This window comes from Protopterus annectens, chromosome 5.part0, assembly GCF_019279795.1.
Source record: "Protopterus annectens isolate FY-2018-M chromosome 5.part0, PAN1.0, whole genome shotgun sequence".
Classification (NCBI taxonomy): domain Eukaryota; kingdom Metazoa; phylum Chordata; order Ceratodontiformes; family Protopteridae; genus Protopterus; species Protopterus annectens.
In genome coordinates this window covers 674,521,031-674,546,030 of record NC_056735.1, presented here as the reverse complement: position 1 = coordinate 674,546,030, position 25,000 = coordinate 674,521,031, and the positions used below count along the sequence as shown (strand labels likewise).

The 25,000-nt window shown below is 44.2% G+C and overlaps 1 protein-coding gene across 4 annotated transcripts in view; it reads right to left on the bottom strand.

Moving 5' to 3' along the window:
• CD99 (CD99 molecule (Xg blood group)) overlaps window positions 1-25,000 on the bottom strand; it is an 809,645-nt gene that overhangs the window by 518,845 nt on the left and 265,800 nt on the right. The window lies entirely within an intron of this gene.

Here is a 25,000-nt window from a genome sequence, read left to right as displayed (position 1 = left end):
GTGACCTTTTCAAAGAAGTCAATCAGGTTTAGGAGACATGATCTGCCTTTTACAAACCCGAACTGGGTGGGGTCCAGAGTTTGGAGATTACCAATGCTTTGTTTATTAGTTCCATGACGATATGTTCCATGGCCTTGCAGAACGGGCTCGTTAGGCTAATGGGGCAGTAGTTCCCGGGGTCCATGGTGGCTCCCCCTTTGTGGAGTGGGATAACCATCGCTGTGTGCCACTCAGTGGGCCCAAAGCCTGAGGTGAGGCTATAATTGAACATGGTGCTTAGGAGGGGTGCCAGGTGCCAGTTCATTCTGTAGTTCATGTAGAATGCAGCCTGGGATGTTGTCAGGTCCCACGGATACTGTGTTCTTGGCTATGGAGAGTGTAGTTTTTACCTGTGCAGCCATGATTACAGGAACTTTGCATTCTTCCAGTACAGAGATGGGCCCTTCGGGGGGGGGGGGGTAAAGTTAGCAATGAACCTATCTGCCAGGATGTTGGCAATATCACTTGGTTCTGTATATTTAGTGCCATTGTGCTGTAACTCAAAGCAGATCTGAGTGTTGCCATTGAGATTATTGACATAGCTATAGAATGCTTTGTGGTTGTCTAGAATCAGTGGCAATTTTGTTTTCATAAATAGCTTTGGAGGATTTTATGAGGGATCTCAGCTTCTTACTTAGGCTGACCATAGAGTTATTCCAGTCATGGGATTTTACTCTTTTGCAACAGTTTCTTCTGTTGTAGAGTTGGTTATGGCAGGGGACCACCAGATTAGATTCCTTTTTTTTTTTGGGAGGATAGCTTCTTGTTTCTGTTAGGGATAGCACAATCCATGCACTCATGCAAGTGCTTATAAAGTGCATTTGTGTAGGATTCAGTCGTACCTCTACTGTCCATCTGCATGGGTGTCGTGAAGTTTGCCACTTCTGTCTTAAGAAGCATGAAGTTGGCTTTGGAGAAATATTTTACGGTGGATTCCCTGATGTGGGGGGGGGGGGGGATGTGGATGTCTAGACTGATTAGCTTGTGGATGGATCTAACCAATGAGGAATTGACCTCTGGTGTGGAACACCGGTCGCCCAGGTTGGTAATGACCAGGTCTACGATATTGCTGCCCCTTGTGGGGGTGTGGAAAGTTGATCCAAGGCACTGAAATTTAAGAATTCCAGAAAACGCTGAGCAAAAGAGTTGGTACACGAGTAGTTTTCCCAGTTAATAGTGGGATAGTTGAAATCGACCATTATTAGGGTGCTGGGTTGTACCCAAATACTTTCCAGTGTATCAAGAAATGAGGAGTGGGAATCCTGGGGCATGGTGGGAGATCTGTAGCAAGTTACAATTTGGATTGCGGTCTTGCCCAGAGTTAGTTGCACTTGGATAATCTCGGATGCATTATGCTGAGCAACTAGCCTGGAGGTGTGGATATCCTTAACGAATATGGACATGCCTCCACCTTTAGTGTTTCGGTCCAGGTTAGGTGGCCGAAAGGTGTGGTATGAATTATAGCCTGGTAATGCAGGGGTGCTCTCTGGTGCTTTGAACCAGGTCTCAGTCACTGCACAGGGGTGGCAAGAACCTTAGCCAGTATCCAGAATCCCAAGGGAGACGGGTGCAGGCCTTCTCTGGCAAAGCATCATGGTCTGTCGATCATGTCATCCCAGACGGACAGATACTGGTTCCACTTAGAATAACACCAGAAGCTTAGCCAATTGTTGAAGTCAATCATTTATGTCCTTGTACTGTGGTATCATTCTGGGTGATGGCAGGATGCTACTCAGGGTTAGGGTCATACCTGCCTGGGCTACAAGATCGGAGAGCTCCTTCATGTCTTTTTTCATGTAGTCCAGGGAGGTATGTCTCAGGTCATTCACACCAACATGGGCAATAAGAGTCATATTTGTACTAATTGTGGAGTGACCTGAGTGCGTGCGTTATGTGGTAGTTCCTGGCACCAGACAGGCAGCTGACAGTAACTTTCTCCATGTTTAGCCTGGTGAGTGGAACATTAGTGTGCCTGACAGGGTGTCACTTATGACTACAGTGTTGGGTATGTTATGCCTTATGGGCTGTGGTTGAGTGGCACACAGTTTGTGGGCTGTGTCTCATTTAGGTTGTGTTGGGGGGGGGGGGTTGCATGCGTTTCTGCTTTGGAGGTCTCTGTTGCTTGAGCAGACTCTTATTGAGAGCCTCTGCGAATGTAGGTGTGTTTTGTGTTACTATGTGTGTGTTTTGGTGGTGTAGGTTTTGAGGGACTATGTGATGAGTGTGCTGTGATGCAAGTGTTTACCTTCTCCTCTTGACTGTCTAGTTCAGTCTTGGGTGAAGAGAACTTTGCTTCCAGTTTGACTATACAAGTACATCTTCACAGGTTGTAGTGTTGGGTGGTAGGAGGAGAGGGTTGTCTCTGTACATGAGGCAACTGCTCTATAGCCCCAAGATGCCCAAATTCATCAAGTAGACAGGAGAAAACACCGGGAGTTGACCCATAGACATGCCTGGATAGGTGCTTATTTATTAAGTACTAAAAAGGTTTTCCTCTAGACAAGTGAGGAAAGTTGAGTGCTGTAGTAATTTGCAGCTTATTTAGTGCTTACAAGTTCTGAACAAGAAACAGATTTGAGTGCTAAAACTAAGAGCAGACTTTATGGCGCCAGGAACAGTTTAACCCTAGCTAAGTGGGGATGCATAAAGTGTATTTTTTTTTATTTTTTCTTTTTAAATATAAAACAGTAGCAAATGAGCAAGCCGATTTAAATAAATGAACCAATAAAAAGCTAAAAACTGAGCCCTGTTCCAGCAGTCTTCGATCAGACAAGTTCTAATTGCACAGTCCTGCCACTAGGGTGCAGGGGAACCTTCACCAAAAAAGATGGTCTGGATTAGTGCTCAAGTTATATAAACAAAGCTAGATTCAGCAGGTCTGAATTAGGTCTATGCTACAAAAAACAAAGGTGTACCAATTTCAGAAAGAGTTCAAATAAGCAGCACAACAAGCCTTTAACCAGAAACCCCCAGCTCAGAAGGGCAGAATCTACCCTCTCCTCCCACAAGTGTGCAGACCACACCTTCTTAGTGTAAAATAACTGGCCCAAAGCCCAAGTGCTTAAACCAAAACTAATACACTTAGAACAACAGACACTAAGCCTTCAATCAGCAACTCCCAACTTAGGATGTAAGCTACCTGTCCTGCCACAACAGTGCAGACCACAAACCTTCTTAATGTAAAACAACTGTGGTCTGAAGCCCAAGTTCAACCAAAGGCTTAGAATAACAGTTACAATTTAATCAGGCTACTAACAAGCAGAATAAATGCAATAAAGTAGGAAGAAACACAAATACAGTAAAAGCAGATGAATAAAGTGCATTTTTTATATAACAATAGAAAACCTGCAAACTGATTTTAACAAATTACCCAATTAACCCGTAAAAAAAGATCAAAACTGAGCCCTGTTCCAGCAGTCTTCAGACAAGTTCTAACCGCACACTCCTGCCACTAGAGTGCAAGGCAACCTTCTCCAAAAAGATGGCCTGGATTAGTGCTCAAGTTATACAAGCAAATAGATTCAGCATGCCTGAATCTAGTCTATGCTACAGCAAACAAGACCCCCCAATTTCAGAAAAACAGTTCAAATAAGCAGGCACAATAATCCTTTAACCAGAAATTCCCAGCTCAGAAGGGAAGAATCTAACCTCTCCTCCCACAAGAGTGCAGACCAGAAACTTTGTTAATGTAAAATAGCTGGCCTGAAGCCCAAGTGCTTAAACCAGAACTAAAACACTTAGAATAACAGGCACTGAGCCTTCAATCAGCAATTCCCAATTTAGAAGGATGTAAGCTACCTGTCCTGCCACAACAATGCAGACCATAAACCTTCTTAACTCATTAACCCAAAGTACCTTCTCAGGGTGCCTTTGAGCTTACATCCGAGTGCTCAGATGCTTGAAAAGCTATGCTGTTCCACTAGAGTGCCCTCCACAAGCGCCGGTAACTTTGAAGTAAAGTTGTAGCTCCACTGTTAAAAATTAAGTTGAAAAAGTACCTGAACTTTGTCAGGTACCTTCTCAACTTAATTTTCAGTGTGGAGTTGCATCAGGTTTATATTTAAAGTTTACAAGCAAATCAGATTGCAAGTGCCGTATAGCTGCTCGTACTTCTAGCTCTGGGCTTTCATGTTACTACACTGCAGAAACAGGTTAGAAGAGGGGCGTTGGGGTGATACCAATTCCACCGGTCCCTCAGCTGAAGTAGTAGACACGGTGGTGTATCCCCATAGCAAAGTGCAAGTCATTCATTGATTTCGATGTGTGTAGCCCTGTTAGGCTGGGAGTTTATTTCCTCATTAGTTCAGAGAGGTTTGGGCCAAGTAGCTTGGGGGAAATATAACGTATTTTTGGCCTTAACTCGTTTTAGCGAATTATTTTTGAGGAGTTGTGTGGATGGTACGTGCTTGCTTTTCTTGCACATGTTAAAAGCGATAACTTTAGTACTATTGAATGCTGCATATTTTTGTTTTTGTACTTTCATTTCGGAGACATGCACAGCTTTGTTTTCTGAAGGTTACCGAGCACCTTATTCAACAGACCTTCGAGTTCACGTGATCATGAACGAAAGTGCAGTTCCATTTGAAGGAAACTTTGCTGTCCTGTAATACGTAGTTTGTATTTATCCAAAGATCAGCTTTTACTACTTCGCACATTTATATCAGTTTTCATTTTAGTGCTGACATGGGTATCTTTTTTGAATTACTCTTTGATTTTCATGAGCAGAGTACTATGTGGTGGGTTGCTGTGCCATGTCTTGGGGTATATAGAACATTCATTTTGTAGCATATCTGGCTTATGTTAGTGCTCACATGCTTTACTCTTAACTTTATTAATAAAGACCGTTAAATATGTCCTCACTTCTTTGACAGATACATATCTTGAGCTAGCCAGTTTAAAAATAAAAGTCAGTCATCTACAATGAATTTAACTATTTCAAATGGTTACATTTTTGAGCTGCAGTTTTTAAATGGATATTTTGTCTCTGCTCATTTTATATGGGTATTTTTTTTTTTTTTTTTTTTTTTTTTTTTTTTTTAAGTGTTTTTCAGATATTATCGCCTTGTATACATTGTCCATTTTGCTTTCCAGGAAAGGTTTTACAGCATCCAATGCTCTGAAATCGATAAAGATTATACAACAAGTCAAATAGTTGGAAAACAAAAGTGGAACAGATTGATATTTCTGATTAACTATTTAATATCCTACTGAACTGAAAGCACATTACCCATTTAGATGCCAGTGTGAGATCTTATTCAATATTTCTACATTCTTGATTTTTTGTGAAAGAGACTCTTCCCTCTCACTATATAGTCAATATAACATCACACCTGGTTGCATTTCCACCATTTGTTGCAACACAAAATTGTAACACTGCATTTATACTATAATTTACTATTATTACCACTATCTACTATTAAAGATATTACCAGTCCCCTTTCTACATTCATAACATATGACTATGCAATCTTACTTGTACTGCCAAACACTTTCAAGCTTTGATACAATTTTTTTTACTATGTATGGCCCAATACAATTAGTCTTTCAGTTAAATTCCATTAAAATCTATTTGCAGGAAGCTGAGGGCATGCAGCCCCTATCCAGTGACTGCCTAATAATTTGACTAATTTGGAAATTCATCTAGCAACCCTACATGTATCATTCTGGCTATATCTAATCAGTAAGGTTGTTTCACTGGTAGATTTGCTATGCATCTACTCCATTCACGTGCCCAGCAAGAGGCTCACTTACTGGTCAGAGCTTTCTTACCCCCATAACCTGCCTCTCCACAGTGTAGTATCAAACACCTGTTAGGGTACATCAAAGTCATAAGGTGCATTACCTGCCCTACCCTGCTCATTCTTAGATTTCAATATCACTGGGTTGCCATGCTATCAAATTTCCAGTGAACAATGACTAAATTATCACTACCCCAGACATTTCATTCTTAATCAGAGATGTATAATTTAATATTGTTTCTCTCCCATGTAGTTTCCTGATATGTCAGGGTATCACCAACAGTGACAACCATCTACAGTCAAGTTTTACATCAACGGGTGTGCTATGATCTGGATTAAATAATATATAGTTTCAGTGCTTCCAGTTGTGAAATTAAGGGCATCTGAATTATAACTTACTTGCACATACCAAAAATAGTATGTTGTATATCTTTTGATTATTTACAATCTGATTGCATTAGTTGAGCTAATGCAGTTATTATATGTATTGTAATGTAGTTATATATTTGTGTTTTAATATGGATTTTTGTACCATTACTTTTGATACAGCTGGATGATTGGGATTGAAATTGGATATAATTATCTGCCAATAGAATTTTTTTTTTCATTTGGTACTCTGTGTATGATGTTGAACTTGGGTTGCTCTCTTTAAACTTAAGCTTTATAAGGAAGTGATGCATGGGGATATTTTTCCTGATGAAGTTACTGGTTACGGAATGAAAGCATTTAATGTTTAAAAATTGAAAAGGAATGCTGATGTTTTTTCTTTATATTTCTGGTTACTGGAGTGGTCTGAAGAGTTCTTGATTTCCACATTTGCTCTACAGCATTTGTTTTAGTTATCTTAAGTGTGGAACAGGAAATTATTTGCCTTCCTCGAAATTACGAGTAATGTGATTCTGGTTGTGATCTTGAACATGGAGAGCTCTGCCGGGAAGAGGATAAGTGTCACCTTGAGCAGTTTTATGAATTTAGTGCCTGAACACTCCAATTGTAAATCTGCAATGAAAAACATGCCCTGATAAATTACCACTTCCTTTATCCTCTTTTTCAGTGCCCAACTTTTGCTTTTTGTAAAAGAAAAGCTATTTTAAGAGCCTAATAAGTATTTTAAATACTTTTTACATGGCTTATACAGTCTACAGCAGTTGTAGTTAATTTTGACATGGATCAACCAGGTAATTTACATACCTGACTGTCATTTCGGTTTATGAATATACTCAGTGTTTGGCTCAGTGAAATTAATGTTATTACTCAACTCGGCATGTAAAAATCAACTGCCAATCATTAGCGGACCGGCGTTCCGCTGTGGCGACCCCTAACCGGGAAAAGCCGAAAGACACAACTTGTACAAATGTACCAGCATGTGGGGAAGTGTGCTGTGACACATTAGTTTAAGCTAGCCTTTCCAAGGGACAAAGCCTTCAGTGCTTATGGACATATGCTTGGCGAGAAAGAAGGAAAGAAGGTCATCTCTCTCTACTCTTCCGTCATTAGGCCAATCATCAAGTATAATGCCCCATTTAGCATGTACCTCACTAGACACATGCGACAGCTGGAAAGGCCACAAAACTACCTCACAAAGAGGATCCTAGGCCGTTAACACATGTCCTACATGGGCAGACAAAAAAACTCCAGCTATTCTCTGTCTATTGTCTACTAAGAGGTGATCCCTGCTCTACTTACACAGCCATGTCAGACCCAGCTCCGTTAGAAATGCTACATCTAAAGAAATCCCAATCCCTCCACATCACACGCTCCAGAGACCTCAACCTCATTACCACAATCAACAGAAAGTACAGTTGTGCACACTTACAATAAATGTAGATGTTAGAGTGTATTCACTGTTGGCAGTCATCACACTTGGGTTATCTGCCTGCAGGTAGCCCTCAGTCGGCCTGAATACCAGAGAATTAGTACTTGTGTGTCGGATGCAGTCGCTTCTTCCATGGCGTCAGGGGTATAAAAACAGGCAGCAGACGCCATTACATCAGTTTTTCTTGCCCCAAATGTCAGGAGCCCCCAAACAGGAAGCTAAGCTAGGCTATGCTCTGGAAACACCACCAGTAAAAAGTAAATACTGATATCAGTAGGAATGGCCATAGAGAGGACAGATGAAATAGAGAAAACAAGGAGGCTGGAGGGAGGGAAAAATACAGTTGTGTACCCTTACCATAAATGTAGATGTTAGAGTGTATTCACTGTTGCAGTCATTACATTTGGGTAATCCTGCTGGCAGGATGCCCTCAGCCAGCCTGAATTCGAAAGTCTTGGGTCCTGCGTCGGCTGCTGTCACCCCCTTCCTGACGTCAGGTCGTCAGGGGTATAAAAAGTAGCCAATGCCATTTTCTTTAGTTTTTCTTGTCCCAGATGTCAGGTGCCCCCCAAAAGGGTAGCCAAAATTTATATATGTATAATTACATGCACCAATATAAAATTTACCTTCATCTATAAGCAAATACACCACATAGGTTGTGTAAATCAGAGAAGGAAAGATAGGTTCCATCAGAAAGGGGGATGGTGGGTAACCTGGACTGCAACAGTGAATACACTAACATCTACATTTAAGTGTACACAACTGTACCATGTTATTCGTGTTTCACTGTTGCAGTCCTTACATTTGGGTACAGTCCCAAAGCTAAGGTTGGGAGGCAGGAGCTAAACAGCATTAGGAGCGGCTATGAGGCCCTGCAGAACTGGTGTGGCAAAGCCTGCCCTGGATTTAGAGTAGAATGGCGGATGATAGTGTTTTGCAAAGGTGTGCACTGAACTCCAAGTAGCAGCCTCTAAAATGTCCTTGGTAGGTACTCCCCTGAGAAAGGCTGCTGAAGTGGCTGCAGCTCTGGTTGAGTGTGGCCTAATGCCCTTGGGTACTGGCTTGCCATGGTGTACATAGCAGAAATGAATGCAGTGACCTATCCACTTTGAAATAGTCTTTTGAGACCGCCTTTCCTTGTGATCCTGCAGCATATGGTCACTAGTAATTGCTCTTTCTGAAAACTTTGGTTCTGTCCAAGTAGAATCTAAGCAGTCTGTGTACATCTAAAGAATGCAGAATTCTCTCCCCCTTGTTCTGTGGATTTGAATAGAAGGTTGGCAGGTGAATAGTTTGGTTGAGAGCCACACTGGACACCACCTTAGGCATAAATGTTGGGTTTGTCCTCAGAGAGACCCTGTATGGATAAAAAATGATAAAAGGTTCTACAGCCATGAGTGCCTGTAGCTCTGAAACTCGTCTTGCAGAAGTTATTGCTAGGAGCAGAGCTGTTTTCCAAGAAAAAAACTTTATATCAGCAGTAGCAGCTGGCTCGAAAGGAGGCACAGTGAGTTTTTCCAAGACACAGTTGAGGTCCCATGCAGGCATTGGTGATCTCCTTGGAAGTCTTAAATTTTTGGCTCCTCTGAGGTACTGCTTTAATAAGGGATGAGAAAAGATTTGTGGCTCTAAATTGTAATGAGCTGAAATGGCAGAGGCATGAATTTTAATAGATGAAAGAGATAGGCCTTTGTCCAGCATCTCAGTTAAGTATTGCAAAATCTGGGGAATATTTAGCACAGCTGTAATAGTTCTTTGTGCCTGGTTCCACTGGTTCCAAGCACAGAATCTCTTCCATTTTCCAGCACAAGATTTTCTAGTACTAGGCCTTCTGGCTTCCAAAATGACATCCATCACAGCTTTACTGAGAGATGTGTTTTGTAGGACTACATTATTCGTCATGCTGTCAGGTTTAAAGTTCTGAGTTGGCTGTGCAGGATCTGACTGTTTTGCTGGGACAGTAGAGGAGGTATTTGAGGTAAAGTCCAAGCTGGGCATTGAGACAAGCTCCTTAGTATTGGATACCAGTACTGGTGGGGCCAGTCTGGGGCAATCAGCATCATCTTTGACTTCTCCTGTCTGACCTTTAGGAGTACCTTGGGGAGGAGAGGCAGAGGGGGAAATGCATATACAGATAGGGTTTTCCCAGCTGAAAGATAGGGCGTCCACTTTCCATGCTTGTCTGTGATAAATCCTTCCACAAAATCTTTTTAGTTGGTAGTTGTGTGGGGAGGCAAGTAGATGTCCGGGCATCCCCATTTCTTTGTTAACATGCTGAAGACTTGTGGATCCAAATGCCACTCGTGGGGATCCATGAGGTTTCTGCTTAGTCTGCCACAGTATTTTTCCTTCCTGGCAGGAATTGTGCCTGCAGATGTACTTGGTAAGTCAATGCTGTGTCCCACAAAGTCATGGCTAGTCTGCAAAAGGGGGTAAGACTGTGTTCCCCCCTGCTTGTTTATGTACCACATGACCGTGGTGTTGTCTATCAGTAGTTGTCCTGGATGAAGTAGGTCCTTGAAGGCTGTCCGGGCATTTTGAACTGCTAGCATCTCTTTTTGAATGATCTGTAGATGCATTTGGTTTGAGGTCCATGTGCCCTGAATGCATCTTCCTGCCATGTGGGCCCCCCCAGGCATAATCTGATGCATACGTTGTTAACGTCTGCCTGGGTGGGGGTAATGTGAATGGCTGTCCCTTGTTTTGGTGACAAGCCTTTGCCCACCATCGAAACTCCTGTTGCAGGCAGGGAAGGAGCGTAATCAGAGTTTCCAGGCTGTGGCAATGAGGAGTCCAAACACTTTTTAGGTACCACTGAAGTCTCCTCATGTGTAGTCTTGCATATGGAATTAGTAGGATGCAGGATGCCATGAAGCCCAAACCCTGCAGAATTTTTCTTGCAGATAACTGGGCCTTTGTTGCCAACATTTTGAAATAGGTAGTCAGTTGCCTTTGTTTGTCTGGTGTGAGATGAGCCATCTGGGCAGTTGTATTTAAGCTTGCACCCAGGAATATTATCTCGAGAGGGTACTAGTTTTGATTTCTTTTCATTGACTGTGTACCCTAGGCATATTAGAAGTCTTTTCACAAATGCCAGATGCTGTAGAAGAATGTCCTTGTTCTCTGCTTGAATTAGACAGTTGTCCATGTAAGGATATATCTGTATTCCTTTGTCTGCAGAATGCAATTACTGGTGCCAGGCACTTTGTAAAGACCCTGGGCGCAGTAGATAAGCCAAAGGACAGTGCAGAGAATTGGTAATGCATCGAGCCAGCCTTGAATCTGAGGTATCTTCTGCATATTTGTCTGATTGGGACATGCAGGTATGCCTCTTTTAGGTCTAAAGTCACAAGCCAAGCGTTCTTGCCCAGCATGGGCAGAAGCTGCTGCAAAGTCAACATCTTGAATTTTGGTATATCCAGGAATGTGTTCAAAATAGGTCCAGTATTGGCCTCCAGGCCTGGTCCTTTTTGGGTACCAAGTCCAGTCTTGAGTAAAATCCTTGTCCCTGCTCATGCTCTGGTACTTGTTGAATGGCCCCCATGTCCATGAGTGATGTGACTTGTTTTTGTGCCTCTGCCCACTGATTTTTTGGCAGATTTGGCCAGCCGTTTGCCTTTGGCAGGGTATGGAAATGGAGCTTGTAGCCTTGTGACACGGTATTTAGAACCCACTTGTCCTGGGTTATAGTGTGCCAATTTTGAGAAAAAAGTGCTAATTTTCCCCCTAAGGGTGCTGCCAGGAGTTAAGTGCTTGGTGCAGGCAGGGGGAAGTCATTGGGACTGTTTCCTGTATAGTTGTGATTTGTCTTCTCCAACTTTGGAGGTAGAAGCCCCCCATTGCTTTGGGCGGTATACGAACCTTGCACCTGGGATCTGCCTCTAGGGTGTCTGGATCTGCCCCTTTGAGGTCTGTGACACAGGAAAGGACCAATTCTTTGTTGGCCAGTATCTACTAAACCTAGGTGGCTGTACTTGTAAAAAATCTTTGACCGTTTGCATAGATTTAGCTTTGTCTTCCATTTTAACACCTCTTCTGCCTTAACACCAAACAAAGTTTCACGCTGTAAAGGTGCAGCTAATAATTTAGCTTTAACATGATCAGGCAGATTTTGTTCCTTTAACCAAGCATGCCTCCTAATTACAGAACCTGTGACTGCGGCCCTGCAGGAGGCCTCTAAAGAATCAAAACCACATTGCAAAGTATGCTTTCCAACTTGTTCAGCTGCATGCAATAAATCCTGCATTTCCTTGTTTTCTGCACATTCAGAGTAACATTTTCTGTTTAAGCAATGCCATAACATGTTGCTGATATACGAGCATATGAAACTGACAGTTTAAGGTCCTTATAGCCAAGGTAGCAGATGTGTAAACCTTTTTCCCCCCATCTATCCAGTGCCCCAGAATCTCTTTCAGAGGGGGTAGGGCTTTTGCAGCGGAAGCCTCAACTCCTTTGGGACCCTGAGAAATAGTTTCTGGGTCTGCAGCAGGGTTTTTAAAAAGGAATTCATGAGAGTCAGGAACCCTGTAATATCGGTCAGGCTTAACAGGAGCTGGAGGTAAGGAGTCAGGGATAAGACTAGACTCTGAAAAAGTACAGTTGTGTACCTACCATAAATGTAGATGTTAGAGTGTTATTCACTGTTGCAGTCATTACTCTTAGGTTATCTTGCTGGCAGGCTACCCGCAGTCGGCCTGAGTTCCAAAGTCTTGGTCCAGTGTCTGTTGCTGTCGCCTCTTCCTGACGTCAGTGTGCCAGGGGTAAAAAAGATGCAGCAGACGCCATTTTCTTCAGTTTTTCTTGCCCAAGATGACAGGTGCCCCCAAAAGGGTAGGCTAAAAATTATGCCAATAAACATGAATGCACTAAGGTAAACATTTCCTTCATTTACAAGCAAATACACCACATAGGTTGTATAGAATAGAGAAGTCCAGATAAGACCCGGCAAAAGAAAGGGGGATGGGTGGGAGGGTAAAGTACAGTTTTGTACCTACCATAAATGTAGATGTTAGAGTGCTAATACAGCTGCAGTAATCACAGATGGGTTTTCAGCCGTCAAGCGGTCCCTCGGTCGGCCGAATTCCAAAGTCTTGGTCCGGCGTCGGTTGTCGTCGCTTACTCTTCTGACGTCAGGAAGGCCAGAGTATATAAGACACAGCTGACGCCATGTTCTTCAGTCTTTCTTGCCCCAGATGTCAGGTGCCCCCAAAAGGAAGGCAATACATAAACAAGGCTCATCTACATATGCAAGCAATGCAATGAAATGCAAAGTCAGTGTAAGCAAGCAAATAAAACATAGCAGGATAACCCAGTCAGGTGGTATGAAAAGGTTGTAAGGCCCCATGCTATCACCAAGTGGGGAAGAAGGGAGGGAAACCTGTACTGCAGCTGTATTAGCACTCGAACATCTACATTTATGGTAGGTACAAAACTGTACTATGTTCATCGTGCATACAGCTGCAGTAATCACAGATGGGTAGAATCCCAAAGCTATGCATAGGGTGGGTAGGTACTATGAGGAACTGGGTTGAGCCAGAATGCCCTGCAAAACAGCAGTGGCAAAGCCTGCTCTTGTTCTGGAATATAAGGGCAGGTGGTAGTGTTTTGTGAAGGTATGTACAGAACTCCAAGTGGCTGCCTCCAAAATATCCTTGGTAGGAACACCTCTGAGGAAGGCTGTAGAGGTGGCTGTGGCCCTGGTGGAGTGAGATCTGATACCAGTAGGGACAGATTTCCCATGATAGGAATAACAAAACCGTATGCAGTGGCCAATCCACTTGGAAATGGTCCGTTTGGTAACTGGTTTCCCTTGAGCCCCTACGGCATAGGACACAAAAAGTTGTTCTGATTTCCTGAAGGACTTTGTTCTGTCCAAATAGTAACGTAGCTGCTTATGGATGTCTAAAGAGTGAAGCAGCCTCTCTCCTTTGTTTTGAGGGTTAGGATAAAAGGTAGGTAGGTGTATGGCTTGATTTAAGGGTATCCTAGATACCACTTTTGGCATAAAAGATGGGTTGGTACGAAGGGAAACCCTGTCCTGATGGAAGATGAGGAAGGGCTGCACCGCCATGAGGGCCTGTAGTTCAGAAACCCTACGAGCTGAAGTGATGGCCAGAAGGAAAGCTGTTTTCCAGGACAAATATTGCAGATCTATTGAGGCAGCAGGTTCAAAGGTAGGCAATGTTAATTTTTCTAGAATGTAATTAAGGTCCCAGGCAGGAATTGGCTGCTTCCTTGGAGGTCTTATATTCTTAGCCCCTCTGAGGAACTGTCGTAAGAGTGGGTGAGAGAATAAAGGAGGATCCGTGTTGAATTCTGCAGAAATGGCTGATGTATGTATTCTTATGGAAGAAAATGAAAGTCCACCGTTCAGTTCAGCTAGATACTGTAAAACCTGAGGCAAGTTCAATTTTGTAGGGTCCTGGCCTCTTTTCTCATTCCAACAGCAAAACCGCTTCCATTTTGCGGAGTAAGCTTTTCTTGTAGATGGTCTTCTGGCCTCCAAAATGACATCCTGCACCTCCTTGGAGAGTAGGGACTGTTGCGGTGTCAAGGGATTTTCCATGCAGCGAGGTTGAGTGTTTTCAGCTGACTGAAGAGTTTTGTAGCTGTTCTGAGTCAGTAGAAGAGGCATTAGAGGCAGGGACCATGGAGGAGTATGTGTTAGGCTCCTCAGGAGTGGATACCAGTGTTGCCTTGGCCAATCTGGAGCAATCAGTATCATCCTCGGTTTGTCTGTTCTTGCTTTCAAAAGCACCTTGGGCAGAAGGGGCAGAGGTGGGAATGCATAAACTGTCCATGCTGTCCAACTGAATGCAAGGGCGTCCACCTTCCATGCCTTTGGATGAAATGTCCTTGAACAAAACTTTTTCAGTTGATGGTTCCTGTGGGAGGCAAAAAGATCTATGTCTGGCCTCCCCCACGCTTGGATTATCTCTGTAAACACCCGAGGATGTAACTTCCATTCGTGTGAATCTGTCATATTTCTGCTTAGAGTGTCTGCCAGTGTGTTTTCCAGTCCTGGCAAGTACTGTGCTTGAAGTTCGATTTGTCTTTCCAGAGCCAAGTTCCAAAGAGTCATGGCTAGTCTGCACAAGGGGTATGAATGTGTTCCTCCTTGTTTGTTTATGTACCACATCACTGTGGTGTTGTCTGTTCTTATCAGTAATTGTCCTGGATGCAGGAAGTCCTTGAAGGCTGTAATTGCATTTATTACTGCTAGCATTTCTTTTTGATTGATGTGAAGGTGCTTTTCCTTTGGGACCATCTGCCCTGAATGCACCTGTCCTTCATGTGCGCCCAGGCGTAATCTGAGGCGTCTGTGGTTATGACTTGTTTTGCTTGAGGCTTGCAGAATGGAAGGCCTGTGTTTACTTGACATGCTTGGGCCCACCATAGAAATTCCTTTTGCAAACATGGAATTATTGGTATAATTGTTTCCAAACTGTGACTGTGTTGAGACCATAGATTTTTAGGTACCATTGAAGTTTCCTCATATGCAGCTTTGCACATGGGATTAGAAGAATGCAAGATGCCATGAATCCCAGAGCCTGCAGGATTTTCCTTGCAGTAAGCCTGGTACTTTTGCTTGTGTTTCAAGTACTGAGATAGTTGCCCTTGTTTTTCTGGCGTAAGATATGCCATCTGGGTGTTTGTGTCCAAGTTGGCCCAGGAAGGTTATTTTCTGAGATGGTGTTAGCCTTGATTTCTCCTTGTTGATGGTATATCCCAGAGAAAGCAGTAACCGTGTCACATATGCCAGATGTTCCAGTAGTATCGCTTGCTGTCCGCTTGGATCAGGCAGTCGTCCAGATAAGGGTAAATTTGTATCCCTTGAAGTCTGCAGTAGGCAATCACTGATGCCAGGCACTTTGTGAATACTCTGGGCGCAGTAGATAAGCCAAAGGGCAATGCAGAGAATTGATAGTGGATTGAACCTGCAAGAAATCTGAGGTATCTTCTGCAGCTTTGTCTGATTGGGACATGCAGGTATGCCTCCTTGAGGTCCAATGTTACCAGCCAAAACTCCTTGCCCAGCATGGGAAGAAGTTGCTGTAATGTGAGCATCTTGAATTTTGGTACAAGTAGGAATGTGTTTAGGATGGATAAGTCCAAAATGGGTCTCCAGTCGGTTCCTTTTCTTGGTACCAGAAAAAGTCTTGAATAAAAACCTTGACCTTGTTGGTGTGTAGGTACCTTTTGTATAGCTCTCATGTTTAGGAGCTTTGAAATTTGCAGTTGTGCCTCTGCCCTTTGATTTTGTGGCAGGTTTGGCATGCCTCTCATTTTTGGAAGAGTGTGAAATTGAAATTTGTAGCCTCTGTTTATAATGTCCAGTATCCATTTGTCTGTTGTGACAATGTGCCAATTGTTTGCAAATAATGCTAGTTTCCCTCCCAAAGGTGCTGCCAGCTGAAACTTGCTTGGCATGGAAATGAGGGAGTCATTGGGTTTGCTTCCTGTATTGTTGTGCACTGTCTTCACCACCTCTTGGTGCTGGAGATTGCCATTGTCTTCCTCTATATGATCCTTGTGATTGCCCTCTTCCCCTTGTGCGTCTGTATCTACCTCTTTGGGGCTTATCAGTGGCTGGAAAGGACCAGTTTTTTGAAGGCCAATTTCTGCTAAAACGTGGTGGTTGGACCTGTAAGAAAGCCCTGACAGTTTGCATAGATTTGGCTTTTTCTTCCATTTTCCGTAGTATCTCCTCAGCATTAGTACCAAATAGTACATCCTTTTGTAAAGGAGCATCAAGAAGTTTAGCTTTCACATGATCAGGTAAATTTTGTTCCCTAAGCCAGGCATGTCTACGAATGACTGATCCTGTAGCAGCCGCTCTACTGGAAGCCTCTAGGGCATCATAACCACATTGTAAGGTGTGCTTACCCACTTGCTCCGCACTATGCATCATATCCTGTAACTCTTAAATCTGGTTGTTCAGGTTGAGACATTTTGTTCCTTAATTGTGATAACAGGTACTGTTGATATTTAATCATATGAAACTGACAGTTTTAAGGCTCTCATGGCTAGGGTGGCAGAGGTATATACCTTTTTACCCCACCTTTCTAGAGATCTGGATTCCTTTTCTGCATGGAGTGGATTCTTGGCAGTGGAGGCCTTTAATCCCCTGGGGCCTTGTGAAATGGTTTCAGGGTCAGCATTATGGCCTTTGTAAAGAAATTGGTGGGAGCTGGGTACTCTGTAATACCTATCAGGTTTTACTGGTGCAGGAGGCAAGGAATCAGGGTTAAGGCAAGCCTCCGAGTAGACATCATCCAGTACATCCAAAACAGGGGGTATAGCCAGAGGTCTGTGCTGAGGTAACAGAAGAAATTCCCTAAGCCTTTTCTTGGAATCTGAAAAGTCTTGGCCTTCCCAATGGAAGTGTTCCCTCAAAGTGTGCAAGGTTTCCCCGAAAGAAAAATCCTCTGGAGGGGATACAGAAGGAATGGACTGTTCTGCATCCGAATCCTCAAAAGGGGAGTAAGAGTGTTCCTCTGCATCAGAATGTTCTGATAAAATGGATCCCTGATCAGAAGAGGGAGATTCTTCCTCCACTCTGGGTCTCTTGTCAGGAGGGGGCTGAGAACCTCTGATAAGAGTAATTAAATCCTCAGCCATTTTAAGCATCTGCTTCTTAGGCATGGGTCCAGGAGATGGGCCCTGTGCAACAGGCCTCGTGGGATGCCTGACTGCTTTGGATTTAGTAAAAGCCTTTATTGAAAAAGAAGAAGAGGGCCTAAATACACCATGGGTGGAGGTGGACCTGTCCACATTAGTAGGCTCGACATTAGCAGGAGCTTCGGTTGTAGTCTGGGAAAGGGCAGAGGACCCAGCGGTCTCGGGTACAGAGGACACCGCCAGAGGAGTGTCGTCGGTAGTCAGGGACTGCAAAGGCGTCTCGCTGAGAACCGGACCACGTGTAGCCTGTTTTGGCGTGGTGTCGGCGGGGACCGCGTGTCTGTCCTTTTCCTTGCGTTTTTTGGTCAAAACGGTAGTCTGAGTGTCCAACGACATTTTATAATCAAAAGCTTTACCAAAATAGTGTTGGGCGAACTCCGCCTGACGCTTTATAGTGCGTTTATTGAAGGTAGCGCAAAAGCGACAGCCCGAGACGTCGTGGTCTGGGCCCAAACAAGGTATGCAAAGGGAATGGAAATCCTTATGCGGTATTTGCTTCCCACAAGAAATACAATTATTAACTTTTTCTGACATCGGTCTGAGGCAAGAAAAGTTTCCCCAACGGGGTACTTAGCTTTAGAGAAGACTTCGGTTCCAATTTTTTCGTAATTCAGGAGCTGGCCGACCAGCACTTGCGAACGGCTTCTGCTTCGGGCACCGCGCGGCAAAAAAGACTGAAGAACATGGTGTCGGCTGTGTCTTATATACTCTGGCCTTCCTGACGTCAGAAGAGTAAGCGACGCCGGACCAAGACTTTGGAATTCGGCCGACCGAGGGACCGCCTGACGGCTGAAAACCCATCTGTGATTACTGCAGCTGTATGCACGATGAACATCCTGGACTGCAACAGTGAATACACACACAACTGTACTATGTTTATAGTGTTTCACTGTTGCAGTCATTACTCTTGGGTTGAATCCCAAAGCTAAGGATGGGTGGCTGGGGCTAAATAGAATTAGGAGAGGCTATGAGGCCCTGCAGAACTGCAGTGGCAAAGCCTGCTCTGGATTTAGAGTAGCGAGGTAAGTGGTAGTGCTTTGTAAAATTTGCATTGAACTCCAAGTTGCAGCCTCTAAGATGTCTTTGGTTGGTACTCCTCTGAGGAAGGCTGCTGAGGTGGCTGCTGCTCTGGTTGAATGTGGCCTAATGCCCTTAGGCACTGATGTGCCATGTTTTGAACAGCAGAAATGAATGCAATGGCCTATCCATTTTGAAATAGTCTGTTTTGAGATGGCCTTTCCTTGTGATCCTGCAGCATATGCCACTAAAAGTTGCTCAGTCTTTCTGAAAACTTTAGTTCTGTCCAAGTAGAAGTGTAGCTGTCTGTGTATGTCCAAAGAATGCAGAAGTCTCTCACCCTTGTTCTGTGGGTTTGGGTAAAAGGTAGGCAACTGAATGGTTTGGTTAAGGGCCCCACTGGACACCACCTTAAGCATAAAGGTCAGGTTTGTCCTCAGAGAAACCCGGTCTGGATGGAAAATGATAAAAGGTTCCACAGCCATGAGTGCCTGTAACTCCGAGACTCGTCTTGCAGAGGTTATTGCTAGGAGTAGAGCTGCTTTCCAGGATAAGAATTTTATATAACCTGTTGAGGCTGGCTCAAAAGGAGGCAGTGTGAGTTTTTCACAAACATAGTTGAGGTCCTATGCAGGTACTGGTGCTCTCCTTGGAGGTCTTATGTTTTTGGCTCCTGTGAGGTACTGCCTTATTAAAGGATGAGAAAAGATAGGTGGTTCCGTATTGTAATGGGCTGAAATGGCAGAGGCATGAATCTTAATTAATGAAAAGGATAGGCCTTTGTCCAGCATCGAAGTTAAGTATTGTAAAAATTTGAGGAATATTTGGTACAAATGTGTCAGTTCCTTGTGCCTGGTTCCAGGCACAGAATCTCTTCCATTTTTCTGCATAAGATTTTCTGGTACTGGGCCTCCTGGCCTCCAAAATAACATCCATCACAGCTTTGGAGAGAGGAGTGTTCTGAATGGCTACATTATCTACCATGCTGCCAGATTTAAGGTCCTGAGTTGGCTGTGCAGGATCTGATTGTTTTGTTGGGTCAGAAAGTGAGGATTTTGAGGCAATGTCCAGGCTGAACCTTGAGACAAGTTCTTTAGGATTGGGTACCAGTGCTGGCGTGGCTAATCTGGGGCAATAAGTATAATTCTTGGCTTCTCTTGTCTGACCTTTAGGAGTACCTTGGGGAGGAGAGGCAGTGGAGGAAAGGCATATACTGTTAGGTTTTTCCAGCTGAAGCATAAAGCATCCACTTTCCATGCTTGCTTGTGATAAGTCCTTGTGCAGAATCTCTGTAGTTGGTAGTTGTGAGGGGAGGCAAATAGATCTATGTTGGGGCATCCCCATTTCCTTGTTATCATGCTGAAGACTTGTGGATCCAGTTTCCACTCATGGAGATCCATGAGGTTTCTGCTTAGTTTGTCTGCCAGAGTATTTATCTTGCCTGGCAGGAATTGTGCTTGCAGGTGAACTTGATAAGTCAATGCTGTCCCCCACAAAGTCATGGCTTGTCTGCAGAGGGAGCAGGAATGTGTGCCTCCCTGCTTGTTTATGTACCACATGACTGTAGTATTGCTTGTTTATGTACCACATGACTGTAGTATTGTCAGTCTTTATCAGTAGTTGTCCTGGATGAAGTAGATCCTTGAAAGATGTCAGGGCATTCTGAAGGGCGAGCATCTCTTTTTGATGTGAAGATGCATCTGGCTTGCGGGCCATGTGCCCTGAATACATTTTCCTGCCATGTGGGCCTCCCGGGCATAATCTGATGCATCCGTTGTTGGTGTCTGCCTGGCTGTGGGTAAAGTGAATGGCTGTCCTTTGTTGTGGTGACAGGCCTGTGCCCACCATCGAAACTCTTGTTGCAGGCAGGGAATGAGGGTAATTAATATTTCCAGACTGTGGCAATGTTGAGTCCAAACACTTTTTAGATACCATTGTAGTTTCCTCGTATGCAGTCTGGCATATGGAATTAGCAGAATGCAGGATGCCATGAAGCCCAAAGCCTGCAGAATTTTTCTTGCAGATAACTGGGTCTTTGTTGCCAACATTTTGAAGACAGACAGCTGCCTTTGTCTGGCGTGAGATAAGCAATCTGGGCAGTTGTATTTAAGCTTGCACCCAGGAATATTATCTCTTGAGAGGGTGCTAGTTTTGATTTATTTTCGTTTACTGTGTACCCTAGGCAAATTAGTAGTCGTTTTACAAACACCAGATGCTTTAGTAGAATGTCCTTGTTCTCTGCTTGAATAAGGCAGTTGTCCAAGTAAGGATATATTTGAACTACTCTGTCTGCACAAGGCAATTACTGGTGCCAGGCATTTTGTGAAGACCATGGGCGCAGTAGATAAGCCAAAGGGCAGTGCAGAGAATTGGTAGTGCATTGAGCCAGCTATGACTCTGAGGTATCTTCTGCAAGTTTGTCTGATTGGGACATGCAGGTATGCCTCTTTTAGGTCTAAAGTTACAAGCCAAGCCTTCTTGCCCAGCATGGGCAGAAGCTGCTGCAGAGTCAACATTTTGAACTTTGGAACATCCAGAAATGTGTGTTTAGAATAGACAAGTCTTGGTCTCAAAGCTTTGTCTTTTCTGGGTACCAAGAAAAGTCTGGAGTAAAAATCCCTGTACCTGCTCTTGCTGTGGTACTCACTGAATAGCCCTCATGTCCATGAGGGATAAAACTTGTTTTTGTGCCTCTGCCCATTGATTGTGTAGCAGGTCTGGCATACCTTTTGCCCTTGGCAGGGTGTGAAAGTGGAACCTGTAGCCCTGAGACACTATATTCAAGACCCATTTGTCCTGGGTGATCAAGTGCCAATTTTGTGAAAAACGTGCTAGTTTTCCCCCTAAGGGGGCTGCCAAGAGATAAGTGCTTGGTGCTGGCAGAGGCAAGTCATTGGGACTATTTCCTGTATAGCTGTGATTTGTCTTCTCCGTTTTTGGAGGTAGAAGCACCCCACTGTTTAGGCCTGTATGAGCCTTGGGGCTGGGATCTGCCTCTCTGTGGCCTGTCTGACACTGGAAAGGACCAATTCTTTGTAGGCCAGTTCCTGCTAAATCTGGGTGGCTGCACCTGTAAGAAATCCTGCATAGATTTCGCTTTGTCCTCCATTTTCTTCAACACCTCTTCGGCTTTAACACCAAACAAAGTATCATGCTGTAATGGAGCATCTAATAATTTTGCTTTAACATGATCAGGCAGATTCTGCTCCTTTAACCATGCATGCCTCCTAATGACAGAACTTTTAACAGCAACCCTGCAAGAGGCCTCCAGAGAATCAAAACCACACTGCAAAGTATGCTTTCCCACTTGTTCAGTTGCATGCAATAAATCCTGCATTTCCTTGTTTTCTGCACATTTCAGAATTTAACATTTTCTGTTTAAACAGTGACATTAAGTATTGCTGATATTTAAGCATATGAAATTGACAATTTAAAGCCCTCACAGCCAAGGTAGCAGAAGTGTAAACCTTTTTCCCCCAGCTGTCCAGTGCCCTTGAATCCCTATCAGAGGGGATAGTTTTTTTTTGCAGTGGAAGCCTTGACCCCTTTGGGACCCTGAGAAACAGTTTCTGGGTCAGCAGCAGGGTTTTTATAAAGAAATTTATGTGAATCTGGAACCCTGAAGTATCTGTCTGGCTCAACAGGTGCAGGGGATAGAGAGTCAGGAGACAGGCCAGACTCTGAAAATATATACACAATGTCAAAAACAGGGGGGATAGCAAGAGGCCTGTGCTGAGGTAGTAATAGAAAATCTCGGAGCCTTTTCTTAGATTCTGAGTAGTCTTGGCTCTCCCAGTGGAAGTGCTCCCTCATGGTATGCAGGATTTCCCCAAAAGAATAATCCTCAGGAGGAGAGGCTGAAGGGATAGATTCTTCAGCATCAGAATCCTCATAGGGAGGAAGAGAGTATTCCTGTTCAGAAGAGTCAGAGGAAATGGAAACCTGATCTGAAGACTCATATTCTGTCTCTTGCCTAGGCCTCTTATCAGGAGGGAGTTGGGAACCCCTGATCAAAGTAATCAGGTCTTTGGCCATTTTGAGCATCTGTTTTTTAGGCATGGAGTACTATCCAGGGGCTTGCTGCACTTGTTTATTTGTCTTTAGTGGTGCTTTAGTCTTTGCCTTTGAAGCTGTAGTCAGTTTTATATACAACTGTGTAGGCCTGAAAACACCCTCAGAAGCCGATGCCTGCTCAGCTGCTCTGGACCCATCTGAGGGAATATTTTCCAAGTGTCCAATACCTTGAGTTTCCAGCGGCCTAGTCTGCTCCACATGGGAGTCGGTAGTGGCCTGCAGCTCTGAGGTAGCGGGCGTCAGGGGCTGCGAAAGCGCCTCACTGAGAACGGGCGACTGGCTTATAAGAAGCCTCATCAGTTTTGGACTTCGGATGCCTGTCCTTTTCCTTGCGTTTCTTGTGAATTGCGGTAGTCGGATGGCTATCCGACGACATCATGTAATTAAATCTTCGGCCAAAGTAATGAAATGCAAAATCGTACAGACGTTTAATAGTGCGTTGGTTAAATCTAGCACAAAACCTGCAATTAGCAACGTCGTGATCAGGGCCTAGGCAAGGAATACAATAAGAATGGAAGTGCTTATGAGGTATTTGCTTCCCACAAGAAATACAATTAACTTTTTCTGACATCGGTCTGGAGCAAGAAAAACATTTCCCCAACGGGGTACTTAGCTTTAAATGAAGACTTCGGATCTGAAATTCGAACACGAAAATCTCAGGAGTCGGCTGACCAGCACTTGCGAACTGCTTCTGCTTCGGGCACCACTCGGCAAGAAAGACTGAAGAAAATGGTGTCAGCTGCATCTTTTATACCCCTGGCGCACTAACGTCAGGGAAAAGGCGACAGCAACAGACGCCGGACCAAGACTTTGGAATTCAGGCAGACTGTGGGTAACCTGCCAGCAGGATAACCCAAGAGTAATGACTGCAACAGTGAAACGATGATCACATAATCTACAATGTCTAACACAGGTGGGATGGCTAGTGGCTTGTGTTGAGGTAGTAAAAGGAAATCCCTGAGCCTCTAGATTCTGAAAAATCTTGGCTCTCCCCGTGGAAATGCTCCCTCATGGTATACAAGGTTTCCCCAAAAGAATAGTCCTCTGGAGGAGAAGCTGAAGGTATAGATTCTTCAGCATCAGAATCCTCATAGGGGGGAAGAGAATATTCCTGTTCAGAAAAGGAATCAAAAGAAATGGAAACCTGATCTGAAGATTCATAGTCCGTCTCTTGCCTAGGTCTCTTCAGGAGGGGGATGGGAACCCCTGATCAAGGTAATCAAGTCAACTGCCATTTTGAGCATCTGTCTTTTGGGCATAGAGGCCACGTGGCTCTTGAGTTTGTTTCTTTGCTTTGGAAGGTGCTTTAGTCTTTGCCTATGAAGCTGAAATTGGTTTGATGTAAAAATGTTTAGGTCTGAATACACCCTCAGAAGCCAGTGCCTGCTCAGCGGCTCCGGACCCATCTGAAGGGATAATATCCGAGGCTCCAATACCTTGAGTTTCCAGCAGCATGGCCGACTCCATGTGGGAGTCAGTAGCGGCCTGCGACTCAAGTAGCAGGTGTCAGGAGCTGCGAAAGCGCCTCACTGAGGACCGGCGACTGGCTTAGAAGCTTCATTGGTTTTGGGCCTTGGTTGTCTCTCTCTCCTTTTCTTTGCATTTTTTGTGAACTCCGGTAGTCAGATGGCTATCACATTTCTGGATAATTAAACCGGCGTCCAAAATAGTTTAAAGCAAAATCATACAGAGGCTTAGTGCGTTGGTTAAATCTAGCACAAAACCGACAACCAGAAATGTTGTGATCAGGGACTAGGCAAGGAATACAGTAAGAATGAAAATCCTTATGAGGTATTTGCTTCCCACAAGAAATACAATTAACTTTTTCTGACATCGGTCTGGAGCAAGAAAAGTTTCCCCAACGGGGTACTTAGCTTTATTGAAGCCTTCGGATCTGAAACTCTAACACGAAAATCTCAGGAGTCGGCCGACCGGCACTTGCGAACTGCTTCTGCTTCGGGCACCGCGCAGCAAGAAAGACTGAAGAAAATGGCACTGGCTGCTTCTTTTATACCCCTGACGTCAGGGAGGGGGCAACAGCAGCCGACGCAGGACCAAAGACTTTGGAATTCAGGCCGGCTGAGGGCAACCTGCCTGCAGGATTACCCAAATGTAATGACCAACAGTGAAACACGAAAAACATCCACTACTGCAACAGTGAATACACTCAAACATCTACATTTATGGTAAGTGTACACAAAGTACAGTTTTGTACCTACCATAAATGTAGATGTTCGAGTGCTAATACAGCTGCAGTCATAACAGATGGGTTCTCCTGCTGTCAGGCGGGTCCTCGGTCGGCCGAATTCCAAAGTCTAGGTCCGGCGTCTGTTGTTGTCGCTTTCTTTCCTGACGTCAGTGCGACAGGGGTACATAAGACACAGCCGACGCCATTTTCTGGATACTACTTTAGGCATAAATGACGGGTTGGTTCATAGGGAAACCCTGTCCTGATGGAAGATGAGAAAGGGCTGCACAGCCACAAGGGCTTGTAGTTCCGAGACCCTACGAGCTGAGGTAATGGCCAGAAGGAAAGCTGTTTTCCAGGACAAATATTGCAAATCTGTTGAGGCTGCTGGTTCAAAGGGAGGCAATGTTAATTTTTCTAGAATGTAATTAAGATCCCAGGCTGGTA